The sequence below is a fragment of the Sus scrofa genome, chromosome 1 (genome assembly GCF_054392235.1).
Source record: "Sus scrofa isolate SSC_HxYL_T2T_F1_AM1 chromosome 1, Sscrofa_HxYL_maternal_Yorkshire_Landrace_v2.0, whole genome shotgun sequence".
Lineage (NCBI taxonomy): Eukaryota > Metazoa > Chordata > Mammalia > Artiodactyla > Suidae > Sus > Sus scrofa.
Window position 1 is genome coordinate 173,432,604 of NC_139383.1, and position 13,572 is coordinate 173,446,175.

At 46.1% G+C, this 13,572-nt stretch overlaps 1 protein-coding gene across 24 annotated transcripts in view; it reads right to left on the reverse strand.

The window, feature by feature from the left end:
• Positions 1-13,572, reverse strand: part of NEDD4L (NEDD4 like E3 ubiquitin protein ligase) — a 374,906-nt gene that overhangs the window by 262,776 nt on the left and 98,558 nt on the right. The window contains exon 1 of one of the 24 annotated variants that reach the window (XM_084978083.1): positions 12,576-13,101. The exons of 21 other annotated variants lie outside the window; for them this stretch is intronic. The gene's annotated coding sequence lies outside the window, so the exon portion shown is untranslated. Of the gene's footprint in view, positions 1-12,387; positions 12,545-12,575; positions 13,102-13,572 lie in introns of those variants that run through there. 2 more of the 24 variants (XM_084978060.1, XM_084978172.1) reach the window with 2 other exon arrangements.

Below are 13,572 nucleotides of genomic sequence, written 5' to 3' on the forward strand. Positions count from 1 at the left end.
AATGCAGGAGGATTTGAATAATGTCTCCTGAGAGGGATGGTTAGAAGGAAGGGCAGAGGGGGGAAGGGACTGCTATTCTTACTCTCATAACTTAGAACACTGCAGGAGAGCTACACAATGGAACCCTGCTATCTGGAGATGAGATAGCTTCTAGGGTCAAGATTTCTCCTGAAGTATTAAAGACCAGCATGCAAATCACATGCCTATAAATTAATAGCTGTGAAGACTAATAAAGGAAATACTATATGGTATGGCACAGACTCCCTGCATTTAAACACTTTATTTTATTTGTCTTTTTAGGGATGCACCCACGGCATCTGGAGGTTCCCTGGCTAGGGGTCAAATCAGAGCTGTAGCTGTTGGCCTACGCCAGAGCCACAGCCACCCCAGATCTAAGCTGCATATGCAACCTACAGTACAGCTCATAGCAAAAATGGATCCTTTACCCACTGAGTGAGACCAGGGATCGAACCTGTGTCCTTTTGGATACTAGTCAGATTTGTTTCCACTGAGCCACGACAGGAACTCTGTAGACATTAAAGAAAAAATCATTATATACATAGAGGAAAAGCAGAGATGGTGACTGTGAGGCGAGAGTGTGATAAAGATCTGGGAGTTTTAGCTGATGAGGCCAGTCAGCATCCTAACAAGGTTGCTAAGTCTTGCAAAACAGTCACAGAAAAAGTATTCAGCAGGCAAGGAAAGAGGTAAAATTCCAACAGGGGTTCTTGGTCCCATAAGAGAATTACTGACACTGTGGAAAACAGGCACGAAGGGCTGGTAGCAAAAGGGAATTGAAACACAGGTAACTGATAACAGCCCAGACACCTAGAATCCTACCTAGAGGGGGCCAGACAGGCCAAAGAATAACCTGCCAGAGAAGCAGACCACAAGCCAATGGGAGGAAAGCTTCGGAATCCGGGCAGACCAGCTGAAACCACATGTACTTGCTCCAGAGAAGGCAAGGTTATCGCAGGAGATGAATTCCACTGGAATCACATGCGAGCACCCACACAATTTCTGTGGCTTCCAATGCCAATCCCACATGGCTGAATCACATAGGTCTGTCTCATACCCTTCCTTCCTCTCCCACAACTAAATAGTCTTATTCCTTAACAGTGCAAGTGCTACAGTTCTTTCTTTTGGTGACAATACTGGATGTCTCTGTTTCTGACTTTCGAATGGAGAATAGTGGTATTTCCAGCTAGTCATTTCCAATTCTTTTCAGATAACACTATTTGACATCATTTCACCCTAAAAAAGAGATGGGGGAACAGGTAGGCTTAGGGGTTAGTGGTAGGGTGAGGAGTTACCAGTGAGTGGCGGCCAAGGTCAGCCACCGGCTTAGTGACATTTGCATTTCCAAGGGCCTCACATCTAATATGACTCAAGTGTACACCTCAGCAAGAATGCCAATCTGCAGATAGGTTTTTAGAGTGGCTCTCAATTAGAAATGTTAAATCCTTAAAGGCCAAGAATCCACAGTAATTCAGTGACCAGAGAGAATTACTGAATTACTATGGATTCTTGGCATTTAAGGATGAGAGAGGAGAGGAAGGTACCACTGAAATGAACGAGCTGGCAAGAGTCCCAGGTTAAAGGACATAGTCACTCTCTCCCACTAATTAAAAATTCTCTTTACCAGAAGAGTTTGTAAAACTCTATGGTTGGTTAAAGGTCTTCAAAAAATCAGTGGTTCTTTTGTTCCAAATCTCTTATCATGAGACAGGAAACATTTTTAAATTCCTGCAAGATTGCCAAGACGAGAATTATCTTGCGCTCCTAGTTCTAAAAATGATGGTATACAACAATTGCACTTTGTTGAAAATGAAAAAAAAAAATCAGAGCTCAAAATCTAAAATTCTATGTATTTCATGACAATCAAAACTCTTGAGTTCTCGGGAGTTCCTGTCATGGCGCAGCAGAAACAAAACCAACTAGTATCCATGAGGATGCGGGTTCAATCCCTGGCCTTGATCAGTGGGTTAAGGATGCGGCATTGCCGTGAGCTGTGGTGTAGGTCGCAATGCTGCTCGGATCTGGTGTTGCTGCGGCTGTGGCACAGGCTGGCAGCTGAAGCTCCAATACAACCCCTAGCCTGAGAACTTCCATATGCTATGGGTACGGCCCTAAAAAGCAGAAAGCAAAAAAAAAAAAAAAAAAAACACAAGACCAAACAAAAAACAACTCTGACTTCTCACAATAAAGTGAGGTCTGGGTTTCTGGGTGGAGTCTGTAGTTTATCCAGAAATCTGGGTTTCAGGAAACAGGGACTCAAAGGGACTATCAGGCCCTCCAGGAAGATACTCCCCAAGTGACTTCTGTGGTCCCAGATCTGAATCTCACTCACCAAGCACGATGGGGAGCATGACCCAATGAGCCAGAGTGCCAAGGGTGCCCAGCCACTTGGAGAGGGTACATGACAGCAAAACTGCTACGAAACTCATTCCAATGCCACGTATTGATTTTACAGAGAGAAAACGGCCTGTGGCCTGGATCTGAAGGCTCAGGGCTGGCATCCTGACTCTGTAGGCAGGATGAAAAGATTCAAATTACCACCAGTCAGAGGGCTTCATTTGATCACCCAAACACACGTTGTTCATCTATGCAACAGGGAGACCTTGCTGCTGCCTTGCTGTATTGTACTCCATGACAGCCCTTCAGGGAGCAGCACCCAACAGAACCGTCTCCGGACTTCCATTTCCTGCACTCCTGACAGCCCATCCCCCCTTACCTTCCCAGCCGCTATCCTCACGGCACAACACACAAAGCTTCCCCTCCACAGATGGTGACCAAATTCCAACCCTGCCTCTGGGAGACGACAGCCAAGTCGTTGCCACCACCGGGACTGCGCATGTTCCCAAACTGCCAGCCACACACATGCACACCATTTCTTCGTTTGCTCCCAAAAGACCTCCTTCGCAGCTAGCTGAATCCTTGGATGGTAACTATTTCTAACCCCTGGGTAGGTAGGACAAGCTTTTAACATCGCTATCCACTGCTGGGCTACAACCACCGCCTCCTGGTGCTAACGCTCACTAAGGATGGGAGAGTTGGTCTATGTTGGAAGAAGAACCAACATGAGCACCAAGGCCCCCAAACAGGAACAGGAATGACAGCCGTCCATCCAGGCTCTCCAGACTGGTTCCGCCAAATCATATCTCGTGATGGCTGAGAGACACTGCAGGGCATCTCGGGGAAATGACAGACATCAGAGACTGGTAAAGGTACCAAGGTTGAGAGAAGTTGTGAATTACCATATAAATTGTACAGACTGGGCTCACGGCAGTTCCTCCCTTCGTCGGCACCACCAATTTGCTATTTTTGCTCAGATCTCCTGACTACTTGTCCTTTAGGTGGTGGCTTAGGTAAGCACATTTTCTGAAAATGTCTTGTCAGGGTTCCTAGACTCATTAAGTCCTCCTCCAGTAAGCTCCCACAGGACCCTGCATTTCTCTTCCCACCCTATTTGGTCGCTGGCTTTTTAAATGAGCTCTCATGGCCAAAGACAAGGCTCTCAGAGGACAGAGGCTGGACAGATCTCAAGAAGTGACAAGAAGAAGGGTCCATGGGCAGCTGCTCAAGGCCAGAGAGGCAAAAGGCAACTGCTCCCTTGCTTAGGACTGTTCTCCTAGACTCTAGCAAAACGCTGAGCACACCAATGCACCAGGGAGGGGGGATGAATAAATGATATTCATCCAAAGCAAAGCTCTAGAGTGAATCCCTAAAGACGTTATGGTCATTTAGCAAAGGACAGTCAACAGCGAGAACAAAAGACATGCACACTTATTCCCCTTTCCGATACGGTGAAAAGCACCAGGGCACTGCTTACTGGTGCACGTGGACACTGGCCAGCCTTCAGCCAACACACGCAGTACTGTTCTAGACAAGATGATGACATGAAGGTGAGCGGATGCTGAAGTGAGCTGGGGCTGTGCTGTGCCCGGCTGCTAACTCCTACCCAAAGCAGAATGGACAGAGAACTCCAGGGGGCCTCCAGGGGTTATGGCACCAGGCTCTATTATTAGCTCCAGCCCATGCCACGCTGTGAGCCAGGAAAACTTGAAGGAGGTTATTGAAGGCAGGCTAATCCAATTTGCAGCTGATATATACAACCAGATAAAATGTCAGAGGACTGAATCAGAATCCAGCAGGGTTTCATCAGAATGGGTGAGCAGCCAAATCGCACAGGATGGAGTTTTATAGGGCTGAGCTGGTGGTGTGTACTTAGCTGCCTGAGTCAATGCAGAATGCAGGATGGAGGAATTAGGAGGGGGCCGAAGAGGGGGGGAGGTGGGATCCCTGGGGTTGTATTCTATCTCAAGCAACATGACTCAGCTCCGTGACAGAGTACACCATGCACATTATTCCAAGCCCAGAGGAGGGAACATCGTCATGCTGTGCCCTGGGCCAGTGTTATGGGCAAACCCAAGAGGCATGACTTGCAAGGGAGGTGGTTATTTTGCTTTGTTTCTTTAAGTAAATAGGACAAAATCTATATAATAGAACACTAAGCGACCATAAAAAGGAGGGTGCGCTCTACTGTCACGTGGAAAGGCGAGGTGGAGAACACGCATCCTTTATGTACCAAGGAGGTGGGAGGAGGTGTGTGTATTTGTATACACACGTGTGTGTCTGCATGGCATAAAGTAAACTCTGTAAGGACATCCAAAACTGGTACCACTGGCTGACGCTGGGGCGAGAAACTAGTTGGTTAGAGACCAAGGTATGAGAAAGACACCGACACGCTTACACACATACATGTATATCTCATGACACGGTTTTCTTGTCTTTTTTTTTTTTGAGCCATACCCATGGCATATGGAGGTTCTCAGGCGAGGGGTCCAATCAGAGCTGTAGACGTTGGCCTACGCCACAGCCACAGCCACTTGAGATCAGAGCCGCATCTGTCACCTACACCACACTCATGGCAACGCCAAATCCTTAACCCACCAAGCAAGGTAGGGATTGAACCCGCATCCTCATGGATACTAGTTGGGTTCATTAACCGCTAAGCCATAATGAGAACTCCCTGCATAGTTTTCTTTACACTTTTAAGGCCATTTAAATGTATTAACAATCTCCCACGATTTAATTTTTTTTTGAAACAGCCACACCTGTGGTAAATGGAAGTTCGTAGGCCAGGAGTCAAAAGGGAGCCGCAGCTGCCAGCCTACACCATAGCCATGGCATGTGGATCCAAGCCACATCTGCAACCTACACTGTAACTTGTGGCAATGCCAGATCCTTAACCCCCTGAGCAAGGCCAAGGATCGAACCCTCATCCTTGTGGAGATAACATTGTGCCCTTACTCCCTGAACCACAATGGGAACTCTCCCCAAATTCTTTTTTTTTTTTTTTTGCTTTTTAGAGCTGCACCCATGGCATGTGGAGGTTCCCAGGCTAGGGGTCTAATAGGAGCTACAGCTGCAGGCCTACGCAACAGCCATAGCAACACCAGATCGGAGCTGTGTCTAGGACCTACACCACAGCTCAGGGCAATGTCGGATCCTTGACCCACTAAGCGAGGCCAGGTATCAAACCCACAACCTCATGGTTCCTAGTCAGATTCGTTTCCGCTGCGCCACGAAGGAAACTCCCCAAATTCGTTTTAAGTAGCCAGTATAGTTAATAAACAAAAGACTTAGGAATGTTTAGCTTTTTCTTTTTTTTTTAAGGGTAGATTCTTTCTGCAGGAAGGGGATGGGTTGGCAAAAGCCAAGCCATCTTCTGTTATAAAGCTACAGAGGGCAAATCTTGACCCAAGGAGGCGAGCTGTCGGAAGTTGATGGAAGGAACTTCCTGCCATTAACCCCGGTAAAACCCGGAGCAGGTGGCCTCTGGAGGCCAGAGCTGGCCGGTTAGCACCCTCAGTGAGAGTAAAGGTTGGCCACCTGCCAGAAATACCTCCAGGAAGGAAGAAAATGGAACAGATGGCCCCTGCTGTCCCTTTTTCAACTCTAAGATACCATGATTTTAAGATACTGGAACACGGGGACCAAGAACTTATTCAGGATTTATGCAAGATCGCACCCCACCTTCATAAGAACTTTCCTAAGACAAAACACAAGAATCACCACCCCATCCACTCACAGTAAAACACAGAAGACTGTTCAAACACCAGGACGCCTCCTTAACCATGGCCGGTTTCAAAACATCCTGAATGACTTAACCACTAGAAATGAACCAAGAACATTTTTGTAAACAGTATTTTTTGGGAGGGTCTATTTGTTGTTGTTCTATTCCATAAAGGATTTATGATGGCTAATTGGCTCTAGATGTGTTTACAATCCGTTTATGAAGAACAGCAACACCTACAATGGGCTGGTCTTAGAGTCGTGCCAAGAGTTAACACAAGGGAAGGACAAGGATAAAAGGACTTGTCACGGTCAGAGGCCCAGAGGCCCAGAAAGCAGCCCCTTACTCTGAACCCATCCCTCAGTCCTCACTCCCCTTCCATCACCTTCTGTGGCTTAAGCCAGCAGCGCACAGTGAGTGCATGATGCTCACCTGGCATTTATCCACCAGGTATCAGGACACCTGAGACAAAACCTTCAGGGTCACTGGCTTCACGTCTAAAAGGAGACAAGCATGCAAGCTGTATTGAGCTCATGCTGGGCAGCACCACTTGCTTTTAAGAGCTTTCCTTCCTTAAAATGTGCAAACGTGAGCTATCAGATTTCACATTGCAGCTGAGCCTCATTATCTGACAATGCTGTTTTATTACAAGGACATAACTCACATTAGCAATTCATTAACAAGATAGCGACATAACAACTCTGAAAAATTGTATTTCTGAGCTTATCAGAATTGGGTTAGATTAATTTTTTTCAGTTTCCTCTTAAAAATACCTAAGACTTTTCAAATCAGTGCTAACTTTGATTTTTTTTTTCTCTAAATTTTAAACTAAGTCAAGTTTTCTAGCTTTTTTTTCAAACGACAGAATAATCTCAACTACTATTTGGGTGTGTGCTGCTTCAAAAGAGAGGGATAGCGACGCAACGCTACAATTGAAATTACAAATGGGTGTTGCTTCTAACAAACAGCGCTTTTGGAGGAAAAGAAAACAAGAATGCTCAGGATGTTTTTTTCTGGCAGTGGCAGGAGGCTAGATGGTGTGAGGGCGCTAGTTCTCTGAAAGATCATGTGAAATACATTTTAAAATATTCATTCCTGGAGTTCCTGTCATGGCTCAATTAAGGAATCCCACTAGGAACCATGAGGTTTACGAATCCCCCTAGGAACCATGAGGTTTCGGGTTCCATCCCTGGCCCTGCTCAGTGGGTTAAGGATCTGCCCTTGCTGTGAGCTGTGGTGTAGGTCACAGATGCGGCTCGGACCCTGGGGCTGTGGTGTAGACCGGCGACTACAGCTCCAATTGGACCCCTAGCCTGGGAACCTCCATATGCTGTGGAAGCGGCCCTAGAAAAGAAGGCAAAAAAAACACAAAAAATTAAAAAATAAATAAAAATAAATATTCATTCCTTTCACAGTAATATTTTAGGAAGTTTGATTACTTCCATATGGTCCTAATATGGATTTTATAACATAGGAGGAGGGAAATTCCAAAAGGAAGGAATCCCTTCAAAATGCTTTCATTTTTTTTCCTACCTTCGAATATACGCACGCACCTCTCCCCTTATCAGGACAGCATTAGAAACACAGAAGGCCCTCAGAAATACCTGATAGGTAACTGGACATCGTGAATAATATTGGGGTGTTATGCTGGCAGCAGCTGCTTCTTCTTCTTTTTTTTTTTTTTTTGTCTTTTTGCCATTTCTAGGGCCACTCCCGCGGCATATGGAGGTTCCCAAGCTAGGGGTCTAATCAGAGCTGGCCTACACCAGAGCCACAGCAACACGGGATCCGAGCCGCATCTTCGACCTACACCACAGCTCACGGCAACACCGGAGCATTAACCCACTCAGCAAGGGCAGGGATCGAACCCGCAACCTCATGGTTCCCAGTCGGGTTTGTTCGTTAACCACTGCGCCACGACGGGAACTCCATGGCAGCAGCTTCTGAACACGTGGCAAACTGCTTGCAGTTTACTGGTTCCAGGTGGTGGCTGGGACTCAGGGGCATTCAAAGTCAGAGACGGGACTGTCACCCAGTTTGGTGCCTTGTGGTCACAGCACACAATCCCCAACTTTTTCCTCACCCACAGCCCTCGCTCTGTGAAACAGAGTTCTATCCACGAGTAACAGAAGGTTCTAACCAGTCCAGGAAACAAACAGGCAGGCCTCGCCCTGCGCTGAACGTTGTTCCGTTCCCATGGAGCCAGGCAAGGTTGAGGGCTACCTTGTGTTTTCACTTGAGGGAATTTTTCTTGGACGTAGGGTCTTTAAAAAAGGACGTCACATGTCATCCTTTATTTTTAAGAGTTCTCTGTTGAATGCTATGTTTTACTGATCAATTTCTAGTCGATGCTATCTCTTTCTATATTTTGAAATTAACACCAAGCACTTTGGGCTTGGTTTTGACAGTATCTTACAAAGTTTACTGACTGGTTTCTCCTTTGAATCAACATGCAGCCTGGGAAATACCCGTGTCAACTTCCTCCCTCCTCCAAGTGAGACCTCCTCCCCTGCAGGGACACATTTTGTATCTTTTACGAGGCCCCTGCTGTCCTTTAGGTCCATATGGAGAGAGTCTGTTATGTTTATGAGGGGGGATTTAAATCTTTTTTTTAATTATTATCAAATGAGAGACTGCAGGAAGTCAGGAACCAACCATTCACCTGCAAGATGATAAAGCTCATGATATAACCTTTCCACTCAAGGGCCCTTGGAGCCAGACCCTTTGCATGGCCTGACCTGCTCATTTCCCATCCCCTCAAACTCTGAGGATGCAGGAAGAGCATCAGCCACGGCCCTTCAAGGGGCTGTTGTTCATGGCTTGGCATTTGTGGTTTTCCACGGTGGACCAGTGCCAATTGCCTACAAGGTTCTCTGCATGAAGATGTACTGAGAAGCCACAAAGGCTGGCATGGAGCATCTTCTTGGAGTACCAATTTTTCTGAAAGTCTTGATGGACAGGACAGTGGTTCTCAGGTTATGGATCCCTGACTACAACACCAGTATCACCCAGCAAAACTTGGTGGAAATGCCCGTTCTCAGGCCCCACCTAGCCCTCCAGTACCAGAATCTGTGGTGCTGTGGGGTCTAGCAATCTGTGTTTACAAGCTCCCAGGTGATTTTGCAGCCTAGTAAAAACTGAAAGAGCATGATATTAAAACAAACAAGAAAGCACTCTGCAGCAAAATAGGTAATTTGAACGTGATTTAAAGATACCCATTTGCAGGGACCAGCTTAGTCGCCTCTTCCAGGGAAAACCTGGAGAGCAGTGTGTGAGAAGCGCCAACAAAATTTCGAAATGCAGGAGTTCCTGTTGTGGCGCAGTGAACATGAATCCAACTAGGAACCATGAGGTTGAGGGTTCGATCCCTGGCCTTACTCAGTGGATTAAGGATCTGGTGTTGCCATGAGCTGTGGTGTAGGTCTCAGACGTGGCTCGGATTTGGTGTTCCTGTGGCTCTGACATAGGCCGGCAGCTGTAGCTCTAATTGGACCCCTAGCCTAGGAACCTCCATATGCCGCTGGTGTGGCTCTAAAAAGAAAAAAAAAAAAAAAATTCTAAATGCTGGGGACCCAGACCTGCCACTTCAACCCCAATTCCCTTCCTCCCACATCCCAGCCCTGAGTCCCTCCTCTGATACAGCAATGCTAGGAAGAGTGACTGGGATCTGCCCCCCGAACTGAATAGATTCTCAGCATTGGTCTCCTTCCTCTGTTCCAAAGCCTTGAGGCTTCCCTGTAACTCTTATCAAGAATCACTCTGTGGGAAAAAAGCAGATACCGAAACATTACCAAATGTCATCTCCAGCGCGGCGAGAGCAGGGGCTCTTTCACATTAAGTATAATTCTCCACCCTGCCCAAGTAGTTTTCTTTTTTTTAATTTCTCATTTACCACGTAAAGAGCATAGTAAGAGTAAAGAGCATTTACTATGATAAGAAATTAAATCATTTTCATGAAGAGAGAGAAGCACTTTATGCCACAACAGACTCTTTTGATGTCGTCCCATATTTACTGAATCTCGCTGATTCCTTCTCTCCTATGGTACGGGTGATTTGATACTCAACTCCATCACAGATACATCAACAATACATTTGAATACACCCTCCCCCACCTACTGCAGCATCTCCTTCTGTTCCTGGGCTGGCCCATCAACACTCAGGCAACCCTGGTCACCACCAGTCTAGGGCTCCCCCCAGGCCACCATCCCCCACTCCACCTCCTACACAGCCTCTTCTTTGCTCGCTAATCCTACAGATTATTGCCAAACCCAGTCAACTCCATTGCTATTAACACCTGACCCTGTGTTCAGTACTACTTAAAATACCAATCAGCCTAGTGCAGGCTGCCCCTCTATACACACACACACACACACACACACACACACAACTGTGAGTTCAGACACCAGTCCACAGCCTTCTCTTTCACAACCATCTGGTCAATGACCACACTACGGTGATTTCTGGATTTTCACAGTGGTTCTGGACCTTCATATTAACAACCCTTACTGAGAACCTACTATGCATCAAAAACTTAAATTCTGAATTACTGCACCTCTTCCTTGGCCTCCTGCAACAAACTGCGATGCAGAAAAGCATCAAAATATATGGGGTATGGATGATTAACAGGGACCTACTGCCTAGCACAGGGAACTCTTCTCAGTATTCTAGATAACCTATATGGGGAAAGAATCTGAAAAAGATTGAGTATGTGTATGTGTATAACTAGATCATTTTGCTGTATAGCAGAAATTAACACAACATTGTAAATCAACTATACATCAGTAAAATTTTTTTAAATGAAAAAAATACATGTGTTAAAAGTAATGGAGTCCAGATAAACTCTGTGGGAAAAGAAACAGGAAGAAAACAGATGGGCTGGGCAGCCCAGAGCCTGCAGAGCAGTTTTCAAAGGGTTTCTTCCCTCCACTGCTTCTCTGGGCCTGAAGGAGCAGTTGGGTCCAGTGGAGTGGACGTACCGGCATAATTTCAAGAATCATTTTGGGAGAGCACACGAGGAACATACATTTGGCAAAAGAAGGACTCCCCAAAGCCAAGGTCATTAGTCACCAGAAAATGACACTTAGGAAAGTTATGAAGTCCCCTGGAGAGGTTTTTAAAAAATTGATGAGATTCTAATCTCTCTGTCTGGTTGAGGTGGGGCCTGAACTCCCTAACAAAGCTAAAGTTCAAAGTCCTTTGGTAGCTGGAGAGTCAAGGAAATTTATACTAATTCACCTGAAGCAGGGGAGGGGTGTGGAGGGGACAGGGCAGGATCCCAAGATATTCCCCCTTTCCCCTACTGAACCAAGGTCCCCCGTATGGAAAACAGTGCCCTTGGCCTTGGCGCCTGCCAGCCCTGGCCACCATGCAATGATAGCCAGCAGGTGCAGCCACACCAGCTCACAAAGTGCCAGCTACCTGAAGGAATGCCTCACACCCATCTCAGAAAAAGATGCCCGGGGCCTCCCTTCACTACTCCTCAGTAAGTATATAGTCAAAGCTATCTAGCTATCTAACATCTAAAATGCATTCTATCAGCCCAAATAACTGGTCCTCTTAATGTCTACTTCTAAGCACCAGAACAAAGATTTCAAACAAGTAGTTAAAATTTATCAGAAACATAAAAGACTGTGGCACAGGCCGGCAGAGCAAACCACAGGTAAACGGATGTCTTGATTCCAGAATGAAAAGGTACCATCCCCTCACACAGAGTGCTGTGTTATTCAGCTCTTTACATTGAAATCATCATCAAATCCTTTTAACCAGCAAATAATGAAGCATTATAAAACCTACAAGAAAACTCGTCTTCCTTCCGAGGAAGGAAGGAAATGACTTAACATTTCTACTCAATATTCAGTATCAGAAAGAGACTTATGCAGATAAACTGCATAGAAAGAAATTGCTATCCCAGTAAAGCTTCACTTCTCACTATACAATTTAAAAGAACTATTTCACAGATGCCCGCCCCCCTTTTTTTCCTTAGAGAAAACCAGGTCACAACTTTCGGTGTTCATACATTTTAAATTCATTCATTTTCTTCCCCCATCCCCCAAGCAACATCTCCATTGAAGAAATTCAATCAGGCCCATTTAGACTTGCTCCTCAATAAAAGGTTACAACCCTAAGGTTTGAACAAAATCCTTCCAGAAAGAAGAAAACTAGGTCAGTTACATTAGAGATGAATTGCTAATTCAAGAATCTCAAGGTAATGTCAAACTATTATGACTCTGGATCAATCTGCAGAAAACTAAAACTAAAAGGCCCCAGGAAGGTCAAATGTCCTCTCCCTCTAAGAAAAAAAGTCTTACCAGGTGGCATTAATTCCTTAAATGCAAGACGTCTCATTCAGGCGAATACACTAAACATTAAAGGTGAGATAAAGCTGGAAAACTCAAGGGCACAGGCAGCTCTGAAGAGAATGCGGAAGTGGTGGCCGCCACCAAGGGTAACTTTCCACTGCCAGGCGACAGGGCAAAGGAGAGCGGCTTTAACTCACCTTCCAGCCAAGTGCAGCCCAGGTGTGCGCATGTCTGAGGAGCCCTGCCCTGGTCCCATCTCATGTCCCATCGCAGGTGCCTCAGGAACACCAGCTGTCAGGATCCCTCCGCCTTGGGTAAATGCTTGGAGGTACACCCTGTCTTAGAATAAACCTTGTCATGTCCTCTTTTCCCTGTGCAAACGCTCCTCTTCTGCCACTTTCTGTTTATGCAAAGATACAGCTGGACGGAGGAGGTTTCGCAGAAAGCACCTGCATCATTTGACTCAGGACAGACGCCAGTCTCCTTATATGTGTGAGACCCTCAGGAGAGCATCTAGTCAAGGGGCATTTCAATGCTCACCAGCTTCTCACAGCCATCAGATAGCGAGATCTTCAAATACCCAAAATGTGGATGCACCTTTCTTCTAAGAAAGAACTAACAATCCACGGCACACTGGCCTACTCTCACAAAAAGTATAAAATTAAGTTGATGTTGTGGGCTGAATTGTGTGTGGTCCTGCTCCAGCTCCAGCCCCACCCCCAAATTCCAATGTTGAAGCCCTAACTCCCTGCCCCTAGGGGTGTGACTCTATTTGGAGATAAGGCCTTCAAAGACCTGACTAAGTCACGTTGAGGCCATGAGGGGTGGCCCGACTCCAATCTCACTGGTGTCCTTTTAAGAGGAGACGTGGACATGGAAAGACACCAGGGACACACAGAAGAAGGACCACGTGTGGACAAAGGGGGACAGACGGGCATCTGCACAAGCCAAGGAGGAAGGCCTCCCGAGAATCAACCCTGGTGGCACCATAAACTTGAACTTCTAGCCTCCAGAACTGTGAGGAATCAACTGCTGTTGTTGAAACCATCCAGTTCGTAGTATTTTGTTATGGCAGCCTGAGCAAACTAAAAGAGCAGGAAAGAGAAAACAGAAGTGACCAATTACTTAACAAGTGAGATAGAAGTATAAGACTTCTTTCTAGAGTGATCAAAACAGTCTTCAGATGTGTGATGG